Source organism: Ischnura elegans, chromosome 9 (assembly GCF_921293095.1).
Source record: "Ischnura elegans chromosome 9, ioIscEleg1.1, whole genome shotgun sequence".
NCBI classification, from domain to species: domain Eukaryota; kingdom Metazoa; phylum Arthropoda; class Insecta; order Odonata; family Coenagrionidae; genus Ischnura; species Ischnura elegans.
This window is the reverse complement of record NC_060254.1, coordinates 55,324,532-55,335,425: the sequence shown is the minus strand read 5'-3', so window position 1 is coordinate 55,335,425 and position 10,894 is coordinate 55,324,532.

The window sequence follows — 10,894 nt, the reverse complement described above, 5'->3', positions numbered from 1 at the left end:
GATATGCATTAGTATAAGATATGTAACTAAAATATAACTATTTTTTCAAGGAAATAATCTCATAAACTAATGTCACAACTTGGTTTTTCACCCCTAGACCATGGCTGTCCCCCCCTAGTTATGATCCTGGGTAACACCTTGATTACTGCATAAAATATTCTCTTTACTTCGATATGAAAGTTATTAATATTAAAATAAGTGATTGAGGCTCCGTAATACATAAAATAAAACGAACGTGATGATAACCGTACTAAAAATCTTGTCTATTTTTTAAGCGTCTCGGGGGAGGGGACGTGCCCCCGTCCCCCCTCCTAAATCCGCCAATGGGTATTTGTGATACTAAATACCAGCCTTAACTAATCTTAATTTAAAATAATTAAACAATCCATAACAAATCCAACGCAATGAAGCATTGATTAACGTATTTACACTGAAAATACTAATTTTGAACAATCTCACGTGATATAAGAGGGAGGGAGTCTAGCGAAATCTCGCGATATCTCACTAAGGAGGGAGGGTGGTGGTCCAAAAATCGCCAAAATCACTTCACGTAATTAATGGACGCCCTCCAAAAGGATGAGCAGCTACAAGCGTATGGCTCGTCCATTACAAGCGAACTTGAACTGCTGGTGGACGTGTGTATACGTTACAGACAGGCGTGAGTCTCATTGTTATGCTTGAAAAACAACGTTATCAGTAAATATGGATTTCGAGGAATAATACCTGTTTGACAGAACTTACCACTTCACTTACTTATTTATATATCCCTTGCATGATACCGCTTATCCTTCATATCCCAAAAAGATGAAAACGACCACACTATTAATGAACTTTACTGTATTTTCCCCGATTTTTGCAATATATACAAAGCGCAAGGAAACAAAATCACATAACTCATACACTGATGCACTTGAAAATTACACAATATATTGAAACCATGGTCGGTAGTTGATTTTTTAACTTAAGAGTGGAAATTACCATTTGTGTTTTTATCACGAACTAAAATTATGTTTCTATAGCAACAGCAAAATCAGGCCGATAAAGGATAATTATGCTGCTTCATGACACGCGTTATTTATAATGATTAATATAAACAGCATTCCCTGACCCAAACCAAACACAACCCACCTCGGCATATTAAATTTTGTATTGGAGCGAGGAATGGCTCAGCGCGCGAAACATTTCCAAAAAGTAGGGTCGACTTGTGATTCGTAATAATGAATCTTATTTTATACCCCATTTAGAAAAAATCTGCATCGATGAGTTTGGCAAGAAATTAAAAACATTTTGAATACCCACAAGACAACTTTTTCTTTATTTTTTCCGTTTCTTTTGTTAATTTACCGGCACAAAAAAACATCATATTCGGATTCAGGATATTGCTCAGAGCATAGGCGGATCCAGGGGGGGGGCACGGGGGCACGTGCCCCCCCCAGACCCTTAAAATTATGATAGATTTTTAATACGGTCCCATTATAATTTCGTTCGTTTTGTATAACAAGGTATCCTTGTGCCCCCCCCTGAACAAAATCCTGGGTACGGCCTTGCTTGTGCCCCTCCCAGAAAGAAATCCTGGATCCGCCCCTGGCTCAGAGCATATTAAAAGGGTGAAAATCGCTATAAAAGACACTTGTTATGAAAGGGTATGATTACCCAAGAAAGTGAGGTGAATGTTTTACCAGCGTTACGAAAACGAGTCGATTAATGCTTCATTTCTTCAAGCGGGTAATAATTGGTAAACAGGCATAGTTGTGTCACGTGTGTTCGATTGTTGTGACCACATGCCTGTCATTTAGGCTAAAAAAGTATCTAAGCCAAAGTGGGCAGTTGACTGGTAAAGAGGGGGAGGTACTGTCATGTGTGTTAGATTATTGTGTCCGTAAGCGGTTCAGATAGCATGAAAGTCATTCATTCATATCGTTCCTAGGGAAGAACTAGACGATGATTCACCGTCAACAATGAAATTACTCGTTTTGTCCTAAGTAACACCGCCGTCACAAGCAGTGGCGGATCTATGGGGGGCTATAGCCCCCACCCCCCTTGGGTATCCAATTTACACTAGATAGAATGGTAATTTTTTCCGACTCCCACTTCTGCTGGAATTTTAACCCCCACTTATCCCCCCGTTACCCCTATCCTGGATCCGCCAGTGGTCACAGGTAAGTACATGCGGCGGCCTTAAATAATATACAGAGTATTTCAGGAGGAAGCTACAATACTTCAGCAGTGGTAGGGGAGACAGTTATGAGCATTTTTTGTCCGTGAGCATGGGGTCGCGTCTCCTTAGTTACTGAGCTATGGCAACGCAAACATTTGTTTGGATGCACTTTGCACTTACCATGAAAACGGTTTTTCTTGGGTATTTCAGAAAATTGTATTCGCGCATTTTCGTCAAACCTTAATTATTTTATGTTTTTAAAAATCCCGAGTATTGTATTAAATGTCAATAAGGCTGGATACACAATAAAATCCCTTTATCATTATAACTGCTAAGTGCTTCCAAATATATGTTTGCGTTGCTATAGCTCAGTAACTGAGGATTTGCGACACCATGCTTATGGAAATAATGCTTAAAATATCCTCTCCTACCATCTCCTGAATTATTGCAGATTCTTCCTGAAACATCCTGCACAGTTATGCAAAAAGTCAAATTTTGTCTAAACTGATTGGCACAACGTTACTCTGCTACGTCAACAAATTTGTTAACTCACAGTAAAACCGTCGTCGACTGATAATAACAACGATTGATTAGATAATTTTGCAAAATAATTGTAACGTGCCCAATGCAGACACAGAAAAAACTCAAGGGAGGGCAAAAGATATTTTGTGCTAACTATACTTTAATCGTAATGAAAAATAATCAGGGCACATGCAAAGTTCAAGATACTTTTTTATTTAAACTGATTATACGAATTTACAAGACAATGCTATCTTATGATATAAAAAGGTTACAATTGTGGAACTGACATGTTCGGCAATGTGGTCAGCCCCGTAAGGGGGGGGGGGCGCCCCTTGCGACCCATTTGTATCCGCCACTGGCATGCAGCAGCCGTTGCCTGTGGCGTAACTAGGTATATGCTTTGGGGGGATGAGAGAGCTTTGGGGGGGATGAGGAGGGTTAAAAGGGGGCTACCCACCCAAGGAAACGGGGAGGTCAGGAAATATATTGAAAATTAATATGCCTGATAATGCATTTTACATGATTTCGGAACTTAAAATTTAGCTTCAAGCAGATGCAGTTATTATACAGGGTGTCCCATTTATCTTGAACACCGAAATAACTTTTTGTCCAGATGCAAATTCAAAAATGTGTCAAGTAAATGTTCATTAGCCGTCACGGGGACATTAATCAGCATGATTGCCTTCCTTGTAGCTTTGTTATTTACAAAGATATGAACAGGAGGAGATATAGGAGAGGAAATGATTTGCCAAATAAAAAATATAGGGTGCCATTTAAAAAGGACAAACCGGTGTTAATATCTTTGTAAATAACAAAGCTACAAGGAAGGGAATCATGCTGATCAATGTCCCCCTGACGGCTAATGAACACTTGCTTGACACATTTTTGAATTTGCATCTGGACAAAAAGTTATTTTTGGTGGTCAAGATAAATGGGACACCCTGTATGTCAAATCCAGGGAAGATTTTTAAATATTTTTTTGATTTCTCTGAGGCTTTGGGGGGGAAATATCCCCTCATCCTCCCGATAGTTACGTCACTGGCCATTAATACGCGTGAGCTTGCACGTAGGCATTGCATGTCAGTCCCAAGCGTAAGTTCACTGGACGACCCGCACGTTATCGTCGGATGTCGGTTCAGAGGTTGACCGGGGGCACAGTTTGAATGGGAGGAAACGGGAGCCGACCTCAGTGCATCGAATGGACGAATGATGCCGATCGGCGGGTGGGTGGATAAGGAGGGGAGTGCTGTTGTCTGTGGTCATGCGAATGCAATAATAGGGTAGAGCAGCGGTTCCCAAACTTTTTCTTTCCGCGACCCATTTTAGCTCATTCTTTTTAGCCGCGACCCCCTAAAAATGGTCGTCCAAGTTTAAGTACGTTGTTCGCCATATTATTAGTATCTCGCGACCCCTTTCCGAACGGCCTACGACCCCCTTGGGGGTCGCGACCCCCACTTTGGGAACCGCTGGGGTAGAGGAATGGAGCGAACGCTCACCAGTCGTGTCGTTCTCAAGTGAATCGTTCACTGTGAACGATTCATAGCCTTGATCCGAATGCATTTCATCACGTTGTTCGTTTCAAATGGTTGAGTGCAGGGCCGGACCAAGGGGTGGCAAGGGGCCCGTGCCCTGGGCCAAGGGCGTACCCAGGATCAAAACTAGGGGGCAGGGATGCCGACTTACAAAAAATATTGGGAGGGCCCAAACCGGAGATCTTGTCCCGGGTAAATTTAAAAGTAGTGTGTTTAAAGTTTTTTAAAAAAGCACTCTAAAAGAGTCATATTATCAACATTAGAACCCTGATAACTTGAATCTCGATATCGGGACACTCCGGGGAAAATCGACAAGCCTGACACATTTTTTCCTCACTCCCATAACGAATTTTTGAGGGGGCTCGGGCACCCTCAGGCCACATGGAGTCGGCGCCACTGCTAGGGGCCCTTATGAAAAAAATGTATAAACCTGTTTCAAATTTTTATTCATTCTTATACATTGCCATGGTAATGTATAAGAATTTATAAAATTTGAAACATGTTTATACAAGTTTTTCATAGGGGGTGGTAAGCCATGGTATTTCAAGTTGTAGGTAAGATTTAAGCATGGAAAAGGTGAATGAAATCAACATTTTAAGGAAACTGTAACAGCTCTTTATTAGTTTTTAAATTATTTACTTGAAAAAATATTATTTTCCTTAAGACTTATGCGATTTTTGCCCCCCCCCCCGGGGGGGGGGGGGGGTGAGCAGCTGCCCCATCCTTCCCCTCGCTGGGTATGACCATGTCCTGGGTCACCCACCAAGCATGGGCCTTTCGCCAATATAGGGGTAAATCTCACAAAATCGGAAGAACCATCTGTATGAGATGTCGAAATGAAGCTGGGTTGTTTTTTGGTTAACATATGTAGTCTGATGAGCACTGATTCAGACGTATTCCGTGAATTGGATTTTAGTGGCATCATCGCCAATTTTCCTGCACTCATTGTCAACGTTGCTACGGTAAATACAAATCGTGAAAGCGATTGTACGAAGCTGAGCTGACTGAAATGTGTTAGTATCATTTCAAGTGATTTACAAGAATTTCAGGTTTTTTTTACACCACTTTAAGTGTGCAAATAGCATTTGAAGAGTGATTGAACAATTTTAAGACTGAAAACAGCACTTGAAGAGTGCCCCTAACGACACCGACCTCGTCCCTCAGGGTCAATAAAGTGCCCTATGATCTATAATGAAAATCTATGTATTCAAGAATTTTGTTTCTTAATTCGGAAAATAAATAAATATATTTTTCGATTTTTGGAAGGACCAAATTGAATGAAGACTTGAAAGAAAATGTGAGTAAGAAACAGTCACAAGAGACTTGTATACGCATGAAATTCATCATCACATCGTTTACCCGGCAAATTTTGACAATAAAAACACGGCATAAATCCAAAATGGAGATATATTGCCCGCCCCCAGGTCATAGAGCACTAAATTGACCCTGGGGGCGGGCAATATATTTCAATTTTGGATTTATACCGTGTTATTGATTGTCAAAATTAACGAAAAGCAAACGAAGTGATGGTCAATTTCATGCGTATACAAATCTCTTGCGACTGTTTCTTACTCACATTTTCTTTCAAGTCTTCATTCAATTTGGTCCTTCCAAAATTCAAAAAATGTATTTATTTTCCGAATTAAAAAGAAAAAATCTTGAATACACAGATTTTCATTATTTTAACGGTAACCAACGCTTGTATTACCGCAAAAACTTTATTATGCAGGTGATAGGTGAGCTCTAAAAGGGGATTTTTAAAGAGGTTAAAAATAAAAATTAGTGATGTCATTCATTTGTTAGTACAAAAAATAGTAAGGAGGTGTATTTAAGGCTTTATTTAGTCTATTTAGAGTCCTCTTGAGATTAAAATATATCTGGGATGGCAAGTGAAACGAAACGAAAATGTTTCGTTTCGACCCGGAGGGAAACGAAAACAAAAGGCCTGGTTTAGTTTCGCTCCCGCACGAAATTAAAACCACCAAGGAGTTTAGTTTCGACCAGGGACGAAACTTAACTCCCGGGAACGAAACTAAATTAATCAAAACTCCGCTCCTCATTGTTAAGTTTCGATACCAGAGGTTGAGTGGTGGTGGATAAGAGGGAATAGTTTTGACCCATTACATTTGACATTCGTGTAAAGAGGTTAAAAAATAGAGCTTAAAAATCAAATATCCAGTTTGCGTTCACAGTTCTCCAGTTAGTGGTAAAAATATGAGTGCCCCATGCATCTAATGTCGGTAGGTCGAACCTTATCTTCATTCAACCATACTTCGTACTCGGTGTGTGGGTCGAAACTAAACTGTTCGAAGGTGAATCACGTGGTCCCTCCGATGCGAAACATTATCTACGTTTGGTTTCGTTCCAGAGTTTTTCTTTCAACCCGAAGTAGTTTTGACTCCGATTTCGTTTCGACCCTGATTTTAGCTCCCCGGGTTTAAATCTATTTCGTTTCTACATTCCGCTCCCTAGGACGAAACTATTGAACTTTTACTGGTTTTGGCTTTCCTTTCGTTTAACTTGCCAACCCTGATATATAAATTAACTGAACCTTTAACAAAACTACTTTTTAGCGTTAAACATAATTTAGGGAATCGTGTAGTTAGGGAGTGCAAACGTCCGGTGGATTTTTCCCCATTTGTCGAGAAGAAGGCAAGAAGCAGGGGCGGTCTGGGGTGATTGGAGGCCCTCGGCCGAGGCTCAAGATGGGTCCTTCGGGGGTCATCCCCCGGTAAATTTTAGAAAAAAATCTGACGCTATTCTGGCTCTTAAAAAATCAGGTAAAATTCAATAATAAAATTATCAATTTCGTGTGAAAAAAAACACTATGAAAAGGGAGAATTTTACAGCTTATACAATGTTTTAATGCATTATGGTTTCATTATTTAATGAATTTGTTCCTTGAAACTGCGCTAAAATCTAAAAATCCTCTAAAATAACCTTTTCAACAAAGCATCAGATTCTCTTTTATTCTCTTTCACTATTATTTTGTTTAATTTGTATTGGTTCACGTAATCTCAACCTTTTTTCATTGCACTTTTCATGTACGATTCACGATAGACGCAAGGAATGCCAGGGGCGCAGCTAGGAATTAAGGCTGGGGGGGGTTTAGGTGCAACTAATACCGGGGTGTGTGGGGGTATGAAATACCCAGCAGGATAAGCGGTAGGTGTGAGATTAATAAATTGTGGAATGTTAAGATAAACGGTTCAAAATGGTGAGTTTTACGGCTTTCTGAGGGATATTTTTTTAATCCTCACACTATTCCGTTAGTAATATCAATCCAATTAAGTAAAATGGATTAAACTTAAAAATTTCCCCGAGCTCGGGGGGGTTTAACCCCCAAACACCCCCCCCCCCTCGCTGCGCCACTGAGGGTTGCGGGGCACCCCTAAGCTCGGGGCCCACGACGATTTCCGACTTGGCCAGATCGCCCCTGGCAAGAGAGAAGGAGTGGTCACCTTTTGGTGAATACCAAAGGGATTCGTACCCATAGGCGGATCTAGGGGGGAGGACACGGGGGAACGTGCCCCCCAGACCCCCAGAAAATGTGCAATATTTTTAATACGGTCCCATTATCATTGCTTTCGTTCTGTATTACGAGGTATTCTTGTGCCCCCCCCCCCCCCAGAACAAAATCCTGGATACGACCTTGCTTGTGCCCCCCCAGAAAGAAATCCTGGATCCGCCCCTGTTCGTACCCATTGCTACGGCGGCGGTAAAAGCAGCGGTGAAGAGCACGAGATGTTCTAGACTGCCCATGGTGGTGGCCCATGTCGGCATTAATGATGCTTCCGAGCGCAGAGCCGATAAGATGTTGAATTTCTTTAGGGACTCTTGGTGGTTGCTTCCCGGAAATGCTGCGTAGATAACATTATCTGCTCGACGTTTCACTCCTCCTACTGGGAGCGTTTTCAAGAGAATGGGCGGGAAACCGTTCTCGTTCCGATCTTATATAGGTTTCGTTAACCCATTGTTGACCCGATTTGAATTTTCACGGAAATAAGAAATATCCTACTTTCACCGAAGGATAGCCATCCTCCTCTTCAATCCGTGGGAGTGAATGAGCATAGAGTAAGGAACTTACTCTATGGTATGAGGTTCCCTACTGCTGCTGCAGAAGCTACGTGGGACAGAGCAAGCGTTCTATCTCCCAAAGGCTTAAAGAGCACGAAAGAGCGATGAAACTTCATCAGTGGGACACATCAGCGGTCGCTGAACATTACGCCTCCAGCCCTGGGCATAAAATAATGTTTAACGCTACACGGGTATTGGCGAAGATGGAAGAATATCATCCACGTCTTATACGTGTATCCGTCGAGAGAGCGAAAAGGCCAAACAATTTCATTAGGGAGGATGGATATAACCTCAGCCGCATATGGAGAGGGTTCCTGGCCCAATCTAATGACCAACGGCTATCGGCTTCCGTGAAAATTCTGAAGGCTGGGACACAATCAACGCTAACGTGAGACGGTATACGGGATCCGGGAGAACGTGAGACGGGGAACGTCTCCGTGCGGTCACAATTGACGTCCCCGTGGCCGGAAAGAAAATTGACTAACGCCCGCGCAGTGTTTTTGTTTGTGGTCTTCAGTCTTTTCGTTTGTGTGTAGGAAGAGTTTTGAAGAATGTTCGAAATCGACGAGGATAGTATGCACGTAAATGAAATTAAGTATTGGCTTATCTTAACTGACTTCTCTGCAGCTCACGTTGCACGACAACAACAACTGCTATTTTCAGCAATGGGCGCCAACAATGCTGTATCGCTGTGATTGGCTTTCCGTGTACGGGACACGGGAAGAGATGAAAGTTGCCCATCTCTCGCTTTTACGTACTCTCCGTAAACGGTGGTTGTGTCCCTTCCATAAGCTTTCCCTTCCGCCATATTTTTACCAATTCCCGTTAACGGCTCGCGTCTCACGTTAGCGTTCATTGTGTCCCGGCCTTAATCGGGCCAAAAATGGGTTAATGAAACCTATATGAGATCGGGACGATCCCATTCTCTTGAAAACGCTCCCAGTATGAGGAGTGAAACGTCGAGCAGATAATGTTACCTACACAGCATTTCCCGAAAGCAACCGCCAAAATTGATCGAAGAAGCTATGAAAATCTTCATTAAAAAATTCTTTAGGGGTCTAAACTCGGAAGTGGAACACCATCTACAGCATTGTTCCACAGACTGACTGCGGCCCTAGAGTTTGGGACAGGATTGACTGGATCAACACCGGGCTGCTGAAATTCTGTGTGAGCATTGGGGCAGAGTTCGTGTATCTTCGGCCGGTGCCAGGCTCCCCTCAATTCGTCTGGGGTGCATGACTCAAAAGAGGCATTTGAACGGGTGGACCGTGGGATTTTTGAGCACTGTATGTATTTTTTAGATTAGAGGGTGGGTCATCTCGTGGGATTTTTAAAGATTTAAATACACGTAGCCCCAGGGGAAATCCGCATTGAGAAAATATTAACCTCAAAGTAAATTTAAAAATATAATATCACACTATTACAGGCAAGGGATTGAATAAAAGCAAGAAATACAACAACAGCAACAATTAAAGATAATGACCACGAATGTTAAATACATTTGGGAGCGCGAAAGTTCTTAATTTCAAAATGGTCGGTGTGAGAAACCTATGAATGTGTTCCATTGTGAGTGGGCAGTTGAAGTCAGTGGCGGATACATATGTGGGGTGCCCCACCCCCCGAATTGCCGAACCACAATTGTAACTTTTTTTATATCATAAGATGGCATTGTCTAGTTTAGATGTATGATAAGTTTCAATTTAACTTTCTTGAAATTTGCACGTGACTTGATCATTTTTTTATTACGGTAAAAGTAAAGGTAGTTCAAGATATCTTTTGCGACCTCCCCTTCGAGTTTTTTTTCCTGTATCCGACATTTATTCGATGCACGAGGCATGGGCGTATCCAGCGAGGGATAGGAGGGGGTAGCTGCCCCCCCCTCCGAGAAGCAAATATCGCTTAAGTTTTTAAGGAAAATCAGACTGGATCGAATCGAAAATTTTCAACAATTTTTCTTTAATATTTGTTCAAGATATGTAACTAAAATGTTTTTTTTTATCAAATAAATTTAAAAACTAATAAAGCGCTGTAAAAGCTGCTGTTAATAATTGTCTTAAAATGTTGCTTTCATTCACCTTTTCCATGCTAAAATGTAAAATGTTACAGCTTTGAACGACCATGGCTTGCCCCCCCCCCCCCAGTTTTGATCCTGGGTACGCTCTTGGTACGAGGGGAATTCAAGTTCTAAGGCGTCAGATTTTTTCTCCAGGGGCCGTATTCTGTATTTCGTCGGTACCGCACCGGTCGGTTTCCCTTCCCAGCCCACCGACAGCACATAATTCCGTACCGACGACGGTTTCCATACCGACGACGGCAAATTCAGCGATTCAGTATGGTCGTCGGTATCAAACCAGTCGGTACGGTTCCCTCTCCTTCCCAAACAGGGAAAATCCGAATATATCCGAAGTTGGAAGTCATCTAACGTGTCTCCACCAATGAGAAGGGTAACAACAAGTGAAGACTCATTGGCACAGTTTGTTGTCGTCATTCTCAATCTTTTTATTTGCGGAAATTACGACTTATTGCTAGATTAAGATAATCGATTTTGGATAAGTTGTTAACAATGCTTATATAATGTGTGGTAGTAATGCTGTACCTACAGAAT